This window comes from Myotis brandtii, unplaced genomic scaffold (genome assembly GCF_000412655.1).
Source record: "Myotis brandtii unplaced genomic scaffold, ASM41265v1 scaffold333, whole genome shotgun sequence".
NCBI lineage: Eukaryota > Metazoa > Chordata > Mammalia > Chiroptera > Vespertilionidae > Myotis > Myotis brandtii.
The window spans coordinates 2,548,108-2,561,841 of NW_005362842.1; the positions used below are offsets into that span (position 1 = coordinate 2,548,108).

At 43.6% G+C, this 13,734-nt stretch overlaps 1 pseudogene; it reads right to left on the minus strand.

Moving 5' to 3' along the window:
- Window positions 1-13,277: 13,277 nt before the first annotated feature.
- The window catches only part of LOC102253102, a 904-nt pseudogene continuing 447 nt past the window's right edge, over window positions 13,278-13,734 (minus strand).

Here is a 13,734-nt window from a genome sequence, read left to right on the forward strand (position 1 = left end):
GAGTGGTTGAGTGGCCTTAGCATATCATTAGCATAATTACGCTTTGATTGGTTGAACGGACGACTGGACACTTAGCATATTAGGCTTTTATTATATAGGATAGCCCAAAAGTGGAAACAAAACAAACTAAAATGTGGAATATGCATGCAATGAAATATTGTTCAGCAGTAAAATGGAATAAAGTACTGCTTGTTCATGGATACTGAATGACTCTTGAAAACATACTAAGTAGAAGAAGCTAAACACAAAAGACCACATCTTATATGATTACATTTATATGGAATGTCCAGAACAGGCAAATCTATAGAGACAGAAAGTAGATTAGTGATAACATAAGGCTCAGAGAATTAGGTAAAATGAAGAGTAACTGCTAATTAGGGTGAAGGGTTTGTTTTGGGGGTAATGAAAATATTCTAAAATTGAATCAAACTGTATGCTTTAGTGGGTGGATTATATGGTATGTGAATTATATCTCAATAAAGCTGCTATATAAAAATACAATGTTCTTGCCTGGCTGGTGTGGCTCAGTGGATGAATAGAACCACTGGTCGATTCCTAGTCAGGGCACATGCCCCAGTTGCATGCTTGATCCCCAGTAGGGGGCGTGTGGGAGGCAGCCCATAGATGTTTCCACCTCTCCTCCCTTCTTCTCTCTCTAAAATCAATAAAAATATTTTCTTAAAAAAATATTAATTAATTAAAATATAATGTTCTTGAGAATAAGATCAAAATTTAATTCAAAGTAAAGAATATTAAACTAGAAGAACAGGACCAATTGTAAAGAAAGTTTTATTCCACAGTGAATATGTAGACACCTTGAGCCTTTACTAGTGAGTACTAAGTAGCATGTGTCATCAAAATATGTGATATAGAAACTGTTGTAAATACAAGGAGAACTTAAAAAAAAAAGACTCAGTTCTGATCCTATGACAGTTCAAGGGAACTAAAAATACGCAGGACTGCCCTGGGTGGCCTTGCTCAGTGGTTAGAATGCTGGCCCTGGGACTGAAGGGTCACAGTCCAATTCCAGTCAAGGACATGTACCTCAGTTACCGGCTCCATCCCCAACCCCGTCAGGGTGCATGCAGGGGGCAGCCAATCGATGTGTCTCTCTCACATCCATGTTTCTCTTTCTCTGTTTCTCCCTCTCCCTTCCACTTCCTCTAAAAAAATTAATGGAAAGGGTACCCTCGGGTGAGGATTTATTTTTAAATAATAAAAAAATAAAAGAATAAGCAGGACTATAGAGAACCTGATTAATAAAATTGATAATAAAGATCAAATAGATACATCTCAAACTCTATACCCTCCAAAAAAGCATATTCTTTTTAAGTATCCATGGAGCATTTACAGAACTTAACTCTAAAGAAAAGCTTAGTAAATTCACATAAATAGAAACATAGCACATTTTTCAAACACAATACAATGAAACCTAGTAATAAAAACCTAAAGAAAAAGTTGATACAAACAAAACAAAAAAAGAGAGAGCCAAATTACTGAAAAACAAACTACGCTAAAGAAATCAAAACTGAAATTGTGCTAGACCAGTAGTCAGCAAACTGCAGCTCTCGAGCCACATTCGGCTCTTTGGCCCCTTGAGTGTGGCTCTTCCACAAAATACCGCCTTCTGTGCATGGGCCACGAAGTTTCAATCGCACTGTACATGCGCGCCCGCATGTGGTATTTTGTGGAAGAGCCACACTCAAGGGGCCAAAGAGCCACATGTGGCTCGCGAGCCGCGGTTTGCCGACCACTGTGCTAGACTACGTGCTCCACAAATTCTAAGACCTGGTTGCTCCTTTCAAGTGTTTTGAAAACAGTATGTTTCCACAGAAGCATAACTAGATAAAGATGCCAGATTTCCTTACCCATTATATGTTGCTGGCTCCACTAACCTGTGTCCTTTAATTTGTCCTTGTACATTGAATTGTGCTTTTTTATTACTTTTTATTTAAATAGCATGTGTCATCAAAATATGTAATATAGAAATTGTCATAAATACAAGGAGAACTTAAAAAAAAAAGACTCAGTTCTGATCCTATGACAGATCAAGGGAACTAAAAATAAGCAGGACTGCCATAAACTACTGTGAAACCTAGAAATTATTTTCATTCCTTCTGTTTAGTAATTCTAGTATTAAAGGTAATGAATTTTCTGTCAATAATAGCTTTAGCTGCATCCCAGAAGATAAAAATATAAAACTTTTCTTCCGATTATAAAAATAGCTCATTATTTTGGTAAATAAAACACTAAACATTCAGTAATGCATGACTTAGATAAGAAAGTCCTGTTTTCTGTAATTCTAACCCCTAACTGTACCTCAACTCCCTTAACTAATGTTACAGTTTGGATATTACTCCAAAATTTTTCTAGGCTATTTATGAGAGTATATATGTATATAATAATCTTTTTTAACTGAAATAGAATCATATTTTCATACTTTACATAAAATTAGTCATCTTCATTTAAACATATAAAGGGCAACTTTCCATATTAGTACATACAGGCTTCTCTCAATGGTGACATAATGTTCATCTTTATGGGTATAATCATACGTATTTAACAAGTCCACTACTGACTGATGTTTCAGTTTCCAGTTTTAGATATTACACATACTGCTGCAGTGAACATTCTTACTCATGCATCCCTACACACTTATACAGGTATTACTGCTGTAGGATTTGTCATTTTCTCATTATTATTCCACAGGTACCAAACAAAGTTGCCTGGGATCCCAAATCCCATTTTAAAATAGCATGATTAAAGAATACAAGAAGTGCCTGCCTATATGGTTTCAGTATAGATAGCAAGAGATTACATCCCACCCCCAACAGAGATACAAATAGGGATCTGAATGGAGAAAAAAATAAGAGGATTTCAGGTTTTATAAATGTCTGAAACCAAATTTGCAGGTTTCAAAACTTTGGAAACACTATAGACTGACTTCTTTCTACTGACTCTTGGCAGTCAATGAAGGTAAAAATTCACACACACACTGACTACTCTGACGATTCTATCAGTCAATGTGGGAACTACAATAAGTGCCTGCCTAATATGGGTTCAGTACAGATAGCAACAGATTACATCCCACCCCCCACAGAGATACAAATAAGGAACTGAATGGAGAAAAAATAAGAGGATTTCAGGTTTTACAAATGTCTGAAGCCAAATTTGTAGGTTTCAAAACTTTGGAGACACTATAGACTGACTTCTTTCTACTGACTCTTGGCAGTCAATGAAGGTAAAAATTCACACACACACTGACTACTCTGACGATTCTACCAGTCAATGTGGAAGATGTAAACATGCACCAGAGATGCAAATTCTAAGATCAAAAACCAGCAAAGAAAACTTCTGCTCAGATGCTCTTCCCACTCTCACTGTTGCCAAGGGAGACTGAGCCCACCTGCAGTGGGGGGCAGAACAGGGAGCGAACACAGCCAAGAAATCCTAACTGGAGCAGACAGGAGGAAGAACGAAGATAACAGGAATTAACTCATTTGAAAACAGAAAAGAGCTGAATTGAACTCATTTTTAAAATATGGTTTTAGAAAGAGAGGAAGGAAGATGGAGAGAGAAATATCAATTGGTTGCCTCCCATACTCACCCTGACCGGGGATCAAACCCAAAACCTAGGTATGTGTCCTGACCAGGAATCAAACTGGCAACCTTTTGGTGCATGGACAACACTCAACCAACTGAGCCACACTGGTCAGGGCTGCACTTGTTATTTTTCAAAAGCTCATATAAAAAAATAGATAAACCAGGACACCCTGAGGCAAAGCAGAGTCTACCCTGGCAGAGAAGAAATGCTAGTGGAGTGCAAGGCCAAGCATGATAGATAATGCTGCAAAGGCAGACAGCTGCCAGATGATGGAGAGCCTGGTGTGTCACACTAAAGAAAGTGGACTGTGTCCCGGGGGTGGGGGGACATTTGGACAGAAAAAAATATTCAAACTGTAACACTAGTTGAGGGAGTTGGGGGTGTGGTGAGGAATGCAATGACAGAAAATAGAGGACTTCCTCACCCTTTCTAAACAGGAATAGCAGGATTACTCTTCGCTCTTACAGCAGTTGCTGTGGACAGACGGTAGGATGGAGGGAGGGGAATTTGAGGCCCAGAGAACAGGGACATTGCGGCAAAGGAGAGGTGAGGACTGACAGTGGCAATGGGAGTGGGGGGAGCTGGTTCTTAGAGAAACGAAGAGGGAAGTATAAGATCACACCCAGGTTTATGGCCGGGTAAAGGTTTCTTATCTACAAAATGAGGATAATAACGAATCAGGTTATTGTAAAGATGCTGCAAGTGGGTTGGCTTTAAAGTTAACTGACACCCCATCTTTGTTCCAGAAAAGACTTAGTGCTGCTTAAATTAAGGCAGCAGATGTGGAAACTCTGTGAAAGGCCCAGGAATGTGAGACATTACCATTTATTACTGGCACTGACACCATCATGAACACCTGTGCGTTTAGAGACTGAGTTTGCATGCAGGGCGGGGCAGGCAGAAAGGCAGCTGGGCTGATGCAGCCAGCAGGCGACTCCAAGTGTGACCTTGGAGCAGGGGTGGGCAAACTTTTTGACTCGAGGGCCACAATGGGTTCTTAAACTGGACCGGAGGGCCGGAACAAAAGCATGGATGGAGTGTTTGTGTGAACTAATATAAATTCAACGTAAACATCATTACATAAGAGGGTACAGGCTTTTTTTTTTTTTAGTTTTATTCATTTCAAACTGGCTGGATCCGGCCCGCGGGCCGTAGTTTGCCCACAGCTGCCTTGGAGCCTGGAAGAAAGGCCAAGGCTTATGAAACCAATCTGGGAGTTGTGTGCTCAGTGGGTCTGGAATTGGGGCGCTCACTGTGACCCAGGCACCGTTTATCTCATTTAATCCTCAGAGCAAACTTGCAAGAAAATTGTTATTTTTTTTTAAAGAAAAGACTACAGATGAGAAAAGAAAATGTGAGGCTTTCAGAGGTTAATTAGCCACTTCTGTGGGAATCCGAGGCCCCCACAGACTTTCTGTCCTTTCCCAGCGATGCTGAACACTGTGTCTGAAAGGGCGGGGCTCTGGTTCAACAGAAATGTGTCTGCCCTGGCTGCGGCCCACACAGAGGTCTCAGGCTGCCTGCCAGGGTGGGCCTGGCTAGTCGTGACTCTTCTAAGGAAGAGCAAGCCCTGTCTCCTCTCTCTGTGGTTCTTCATTCTCACTTTCATTCAACCCTAAGCAGCCCCCGGAGCCCTCCCTTCCCCTGGCAGAACCCTGATGGCAACTCTCATGCTAACCTCAGTGTGCAGCCCTGATCTTCTGTCCATGTGGTGCTGCACCTGCTGTTCCTGCCAGGGCCTCACTCAGCTGCCACATCCCAGCTCAGTTTCTTAGCTGCAGTGGGACCCTCTCCACTGAGGCCACAGCTCTCTCCTTAGGCCGCAAGCAAGGGTTTTGAATTGCTCTTTCCCTGCAGGTGGGTCAGGTAAGTCTTTAGAGTTGGCACCACCCACCGTCCCTCCAGCAGCATGTCCAAAGAAAAAGATGCTCTTGAACCAATAAAAACAGTTGACAAATTCCCCAGTGTCACTTTTAACAAGTCACCTGCTCTCACTTGACAGCCAGCCCCTTCCCTGGTTCCCACCTTGGCTTCACCCTAAACTTGGGGTTTCTGGCTGCCCCAGGAGGGGTCCTGTTGGGTAAATCCTGATAGGACCCCCCTCTCCAGCTCCCAGCTCACCCCTGGGCTGACTCTCAGAGATCAGGAATAGCTTGGCTCAATACTAGGAGCCCTCACACTAACCTGGCCCAACCCTGATTCTGCTTTGACCAAGTCCTGTAGTGGCCACACCAACGCCCACTCCATGCACACGCACACCCTGCACATGAGACTGGCTGTCCTGGGTGACCACCAGCCATCAGGAATGATATTCATTAGGGACAAATCTTGGGCTGCAGGAGGGATAAAAGTCAAAATTGGGGACAGCAAGTGTAAACCTCTGTTCTGCAATAAGGTCAGGGTCATAGAAACAAAGGAGGAGGAGGAGGGAACAGCCAGGTGAGAGCAGGGAAGGAGTTAGGGAGGCTGAGCACAAGCCATGATCTGGAATCTCGCTGAAGCTTAGGGGGTGGGGTACAGGATGCATGGGAGAGTCAGCTGAAAGGGCAGGGCCAGGCTTTGGTGCCAAGAGTCAGGGAGGATGCCAGGGACAGGGTCCATGACCCTTGAATCTGGAGTAGTGTGTGAATGTATCCATGCCCCTTCACAAGGCTGGGACTGCTTTCCACCCACCTCAGTCCCCAGGCCTGACCCCAAGAGCAAGTCCTAGAGCAGTGATGGCGAACCTTTCGAGCTCGGCGTGAGCAGGGAAAGAGTTAGGGAGGCTGAGCACAGGCCATGATCTGGAATCTCGCTGAAGCTTAGGGGGTTGGGTACAGGATGCATGGGAGAGTCAGCTGAAAGGGCAGGGCCAGGATTTGGTGCCAACAGTCAGGGAGGATGCCAGGACAGGGTCCATGACCCTTGACTCTATCTGGAGTAGTGTGTAAATGTATCCATGCCCCTTCCCAAGGCTGGGACTGCCCTCCACCCACCTCAGTCCCCAGGCCTGACCCCAGGACCAAGTCCTAGAGCATAGATCAGCATCAAGAACTTGGAAGAACAGGACCAAGAAGCAAAGGGAGGAGAGGTTCCAGGGATCAGGATCAAGGCATATGCTCAGAGCTCACCTGGTGTAGAGAAACTAGTTTGGGGAGGCAAGGGAACCAAGATATAACTCCAGTCCAAATCCTGGCTGACTTATTTGCAGTTGTAAGCCTTTCTAGCACATAGAGAGCTCAGTGCAATGGATGCATGCATGCCTGAGCCATCACAATTAAATACCAGTCCTTACGCAGCTAGAACAGATCCCCACACCACCAATGGGACCCAGCTCAGTGGTATAACTGCTAACCCACAGGTTGGATCCGTGGCAGAAGCAAGGGGCCAGGGTGGACAAACCCATGTCAGACAGGTTTAAGCTGGAGAGAACACCCAACGGGAGCTTGCTGCTGATGATGGTTCTGGGGTAAAAGGCTGACCTTTCAGGATCCAGCCATTTCTCCGCTGAGGGGAGACCCAGGCAAACATAGCCAAGAAGACGAGCCTTTCCCTGAGGCCTTCTCCAAAAGTCATCTTTGTGAGGAAGTCTCCATCATTAGCCAAAATTCAAGGCCAGTCAAGCAGGGTTTTCATTAGGCAATCACTTCTAACTTGTACAGCAGTTTTTACAGTACTTATGCAGCTGCTACTTGCCGGATCCCTATGGTCAGGCTCGGAAAGCAGCAGCAGCGCCACCTTCTGGTGTTCTTGAGAATATCACAGGGCTGTTTCAACCCCTTCACCTGTCTGGGTGTGTACAGCACACACTTTCTGAGAAGTCACAACTTTGGATAGCTTAATGACATCTGCCCTGCTATTTAACAATCTGAACCACTGATAACCCTTTATGAAGATTAAAAAGCAAAAAATAAATCCCCAAATCATTCTGGATTCAAGAACATGTAACCTTTGTGTTTTCAGAAAACTCAGAATTTCCTACAGTGAACCCACATTTGCTGAGCTAACTGGTATGCTTTACCCAGGTGCAAATTAGAGAAAGACTACACTTCCCAAGTCTTCCATTCTCTACCTATGGAGGCACACCTTTCTTGCTCATAAAAGGAAATATGGTAGTTGTCTGCCATGTTGCTAAGACGTCAAGCATAAGTCAAATAATTACTGAAATAATACTGCTCTGGGGAGAGAGCTATGAAGGAACACACAGGTGCTGTGAGCCACTGTAAGGAGGCAGGGAGTGGGAAGTAGTCCAGGAGGTCAAATAAGGCTTCCTCTGAAATGCCAAGAAGTAGAAGTCTGAATTATCTTCCAGGAAATTCAGAGGACATGAGCTTTTAGCGCATTAAAGCTATAAGCCTAATGGGAGATGACTGCTGGGAACAATGGGATTTGAATTGACCTCCAGTAATGGGGGTGTTTTATCTGGTTCCTATTCATTCCCCCACCCCGCCACCACACAATACACATACATTTCACACACGTACCTGCACATGTGTGCACACATTCACACATGTACCACGCACAATTGATTTCTCGCCTTTTTGTGTTGAACAGGAATTAAATTACCTGCAGACTAGAACTGCAGTCAGATGGAGTCATGCTCAGGTGGAGAGCTGGAAGGATTTGAAAAAAAACAACAACCTTATCTCCGAGGTTCAGACAAGGTGAGTCTGTAGAACAGCAGCTGAGGCTGCCCCTGGGCCGTGAGTCTCCAGTCTGAGTTCCCCATGGAAGAGAAGATGAGGTTACAGCTTAACACAGTTGGGAGACTTCATAGATGCAGAAATTCAGGGACCTTCAAGCTCACTTCCTTCTAATGTTTGAAGGAGGATAGTGAGTCTTGGAATCAGACAGATATGTGTTCTAATCCTGGCTCCATATGATTTATCGAGTTAACCTCTCTGAGCCATTTCATCATCTATAAAATGAAATTCAGAATCTCTATGCTGCTGGGAGGCTCAGGCTCTCTTCTGGTCCCCAAGGCTAGACTCCTACCCCCGGAAACCCCTGCTCTCTCTTGCTTTGCATGATAGGGAATTGTTTTGCCAGGTATTATTGGTTCTTTCTTTCTGGAGAAAAAAAAAAGATCCAAATTCAAGATTTTTAATTTGTAGTAATGTTGTAAAGAATCAATTTTTTAAGCATCTTTATTTTCCATGCTGGCATAAATAAATCATTGAATAAATAGATCAGAGGAGAGAGACAGCTCTTCCATACAAAAGAATATCAATTAATAAGTATAGAAGAAATGATGGAATAAGGAAATCACCAGTAGACAAACTCCATGGTAAGAACTGTCACAAGCAAATACCAGTGAAAGTACAATAAGAAACAGGATATTTGCATAACCTCAAAGTAACTTCCCTACAAGACACTTATTAAATCCAAACAGAAAAATAGTAACTTACAGTGAAGAAACCTAACAGGCACATGTTAATATCACAAGTAATAAGACAGATCAACATAAGTGATATAATGGCCCAAGAAGGACAGCATGTCACTTCTGTGGCATTCTTGCCAAAAATGCATAACCTCAATTGAATCATAAGAAAACACCAGACAAACTCAAATTAAGGGTCTTTCTACAAAATAATTGGCCAGTACTTGCTTCAAAAATATCAGGGTTATGAAAGACAGAAAAAAAAAACCACAAAGATATTTTCATAGATTAGAGAAGATTAAGAAAACATGACAACTGCTAGGAATATATCCTAAGAAACTCAAACACCAATCAGGAAGAATATATGCACCCCTATGTTCATAGCAGCATTATTTACAATAGCTAAGATCTGAAAACAGCCCAAGTGCCCTTCAGTAGATGAGTGGATAAAAAAAACGGTGGTACATTTACATAATGGAATACTATACAGCTGTAAAAAAGAAGGATCTCTTACCCTTTGAGACAGCATGGAGGGACCTAGACAGTATTATGCTAAGCGAATATAAGCCAGTCAGAGAAAGACAAGTATCACATGAACTCACTTATATGTGGAACCTAATGAACAAAATAAACTGATGAACAAAACAGACCCAGAGACACTGAAAACATGCAACAGACTGATGTATTGCAAAATGGGGGAGGGGAGGAAGGAAGAGATTAAACAAAGAATTTATATGCATATATCCATAGCCCATGGATAAACAATAGTGTGGGGAAGTATATCCATACATGGATAAACAATAGTGTGGGGAAGGCTTGGGGAAGGGGTGAGAGTCGGGGGAAGGGGGTCAACAGGGATGTATATATAATATTCTATGACATGATATATTTACTCAACAATATATCTTGGACTCTATATCTGTCTTGTTTTTGTGACTGTATAATATTCCATTATAATGATAAATATTTACTTAACCAATCTCAGATTTTTCTTCAATTTTTTCCTATTATAAATGACTAGAGGCCTGGTGCACAAAATTTGTGCACTCGGGGGAATGGGGGGTCCCTCAGCCCGGCTTGCACCCTCTCATAGTCCAGGAGCCCTCGGGGGATGTTCAACTGACGGACATCCTTAGTGCTGCCACAGAGGCGGGAGAGGGTCCCACCACAGCCGCTGCACTTGCAGTCTGTGAGCCTGGCTTCTGGTTGAGTGTCACTCCCCCTGTGGGAGTGCACTGACCACTAGGGGGCACCTCCTGTGTTGAGTGTCTGCCCCATGGTGGTCAGTGAGCATCATAGGGACCAGTTTTTCTACCACTTGGTAAATTTGCATATTATTATTATTATATAGGATATCTCTTAAAATGTGAATGTATTGCTAATCTTAGTAAACATGTAACCTAAATATTAAGGCTAAGGGCTAAGAATTTATGGATTTGGTGTCATTTTGAAGGAAAAAAAAAAGTGGGTTCCTAAAGTTGTAAGGTTTGTGAGGAAAGAAAGTTATATAAATGGCACAGGCCAGTAAGCCAGAACAAGTGGAATAGGGAATTGAGATGGTTAAACAGCAATTTGGAGCTATCTAGTAAATCCCATCTTCCCAAAACCAAGGACACTTAACAGTAAATGATTTGCATTTTGCCTCTCTAACCAGAGGTCAAATCGCTTATATCTACATACTCAGGGAAACAGATAGCATAAATCCAGTAAGTGTTATTTGCTGGCCACACCCAAGGACAAACAAAGTTAAACTTTTTTCTGACCTAGAATTGGCTTTAGGTCATTCCAGTAGGTCCTGAAATGCCTCAAGATCTTCCTACAATGGAGACTAGGGACCAATTTCTTAAGAAGTATGTACTGGGTATCTCTTCTACTTTAATCTCTCTCAGGTTAGAAGGCTTCCTGGCCCAAGGCCCTCCTCTTGGTTCCGGGCTCATCACCATTCACCAGGAGACTATGTTCTGGTCAAGACATGGAGGGAAACAAGTTGGGACCCTCCTGGGAAGTACCCTACCTTGTCTTGCTTACCACTGAGACTACTATTCAGACTGCAGAACAAGGTTGGACCCAATACACATGGGTAAAAGCTGACCACCAGCTTCTCTGAGTGGAGACACCTCAACTTAGACAGCCATACCAGGACATAGCCTCTTAAAATTAACACTAAAGAAACTATAAGCTGTCTATTTGCTTTAGGGTTCTGGCAAATTGCAGGGGCTTACAATGTGGGCTGGGGAAATGTGTAGCCAATGAAAAGGGTAGCGGTCGTACGCCAATTACCATGTTTCTCTTTTATTAGTGTAGATATCCATAGCCCATGGATAAACAATAGTGTGGGGAAGGCTTGGGGAAGGGGTGAGAGTCGGGGGAAGGGGGTCAACAGGGATGTATATATATTGTTCTATGACATGATATATTTACTCAACAATATATCTTGGACTCTATATCTGTCTTGTTTTTGTGACTGTATAATATTCCATTATAATGATAAATATTTACTTAACCAATCTCAGATTTTTCTTCAATTTTTCCCTATTATAAATGACTAGAGGCCTGGTGCACAAAATTTGTGCACTTGGGGGAATGGGGGGTCCCTCAGCCCGGCTTGCACCCTCTCATAGTCCAGGAGCCCTCGGGGGATGTTCAACTGACGGACATCCTTAGTGCTGCCACAGAGGCGGGCGAGGCTCCCACCACTGCTGCTGCGCTCGCCAGCCATGAGCCCGGCTTCTGGCTGAGCGGCGCTCCCCTTGTAGGAGCGCACTGACCACCAGGGAGCAGCTCCTGTGTTGATTGTCTGCCCCCTGGTCATCAGTGCGCATCATAGCAACTGGTTGTTCCGCCATTGGGTCAATTTGCATATTAGTCTTTTATTATATAGGATAGTGCTGTAAAGCCCTGTTTATGTGTTGTATGTGTTTGAGTGTGTGTGAATATATATAGAATATAAATAATATATGCAATAGTCTTAGATGGTAAATGGTTGAGTCAAAGTGTAAGCCAAGTTTAAATTTTGATCATACCACTAACAGCAAATGAAAATGACCATTTCCCCGTGGCCTGAAAAATAATTATTATTGCCATTTTTCCATTTTTTCCAATACAATGAAAAAACATAAACCATTGGATTATCAGCCTATCTGAATATCACTCCCAGGCCTCTGACCATCCCCAAAGGAGCTGTGGGTGCCTTGAGTGAAGTTCAGTCTCTCCATTTGATGGCCAAGTTACTTGAGCTCTCTGTGATGGGAAGCCTCCAGGATGGCCCCCAATGATCCCTGTCTACTGGCATGGGTGTTGTTGTGCAGTCCCCTTCCTCATTCTATCAGAGCTGGTCTGTGTGGCCAATAGAATATGGCAGCAGTGATGATATGTGGTTTCTGAGGCTAGTCAGAAACAGGCATGTGGCTTCCCCTTTGTCTCCCTCTGATTACTAGTCCTGAGGAAACAACTGACACTCAGGCCCCCTGTGGAGGCCTCATCAGTGCTGCATGACGAGGAACGGAGGCCTCCTGACGACAGCCATGTGAGCCATCTTAAAAGCAGATTACCCAGCCCCAGTCAAGCAGTCCCATGATTGCAGCCCAAGCCAACATCGATTTGAATCTAATGAGGAACCACCCAACTAAGCCACCCTCAAAGTCCTGCTACTCAGAAACCGCATGAGATAATAAATGATTGTTATTTTAAGCTGCTAAATTCTGGAGTAATTTGTTATGCAGCAATAGATAACTAATACACTCTCAGCCTCACTTTCCTCATCTGTAAGATAGGAATCCTATATAATAAAAGGCTAATATGCAAATCATCCCCTTGGGAGTTTGACCGACCAGGAGTTCAACCAACCAGGAGTTCAACCAACCGGGAGTTTGACTGCTCACTATGACATGCACTGACCACCAGGGGGCGGCGCGGAATGAAGGAAGGCCCCGGCCCAGAGACAGCAGCCAGCAGCCAGGGGAAAGAAGGCCCTGGCTGGCCCAGATTGCCGGCCAGGCTTAGGGACCCTACCCATGCACAATTTTCGTGCGCCAGGCCTCTAGTGATCAGTTCACTAATAATAATGCTCACTTCACAGACACAAAGTTCAAAGCACCTGCCAGCTACCTGGCCCAGGAGCACTAGTCTTTTCCTCTCTCCTTGGGAGGCACTGTCAGGACTGACTAAACAGAGAGGAGTGTTTTGAGTTGCAACGCTTTTGACCTTTTCATTCAAGATCCATGTCAAATCAGTTTCTAATTCATTTCCAGACACATTATCCTGAGAATGAAGCAGGGAGTGAACTTTGTTGCCATGCATCCCCTACCCTTTGTGTTTTTTTTTTAGTTATTTAATCGGGTTCTTATAAGAAATTCAGAACACCAGTTTGTGAGGATAAAGCCCATTGGTGAGAGCGAACAGAGAGCGGAGGTAGCCCTGGAGCTGAGGAACAGCTTTGATTTTTGGCAGAATTTGTGAGTCCACAGCTTTCTGGTCAACCTTGTGCTGTTCTGTAATCTCATGTTTCTCTTTCTCTGTGTCGAAGATCTCACGCTCCTGGTGTCTGGGCTTACGCAGCTTCTTCTTGAAGTAAGCATCAGTGAGATGTTTGGGGATTTCCACACCACTGATAACAATTTTGGTGGAGGTGACGATGACAAATTTCTGGTGTGTTCTACGAAGAGGAACTCGATTGAGGGACAGAGGTCCAGTCACAAGTAGCAAGCCACTGCCCAGCTGCTTCAGGAAAACCACCCTCTTGCCTCTGTGGCGCCCAGTGAGGATGATCAGA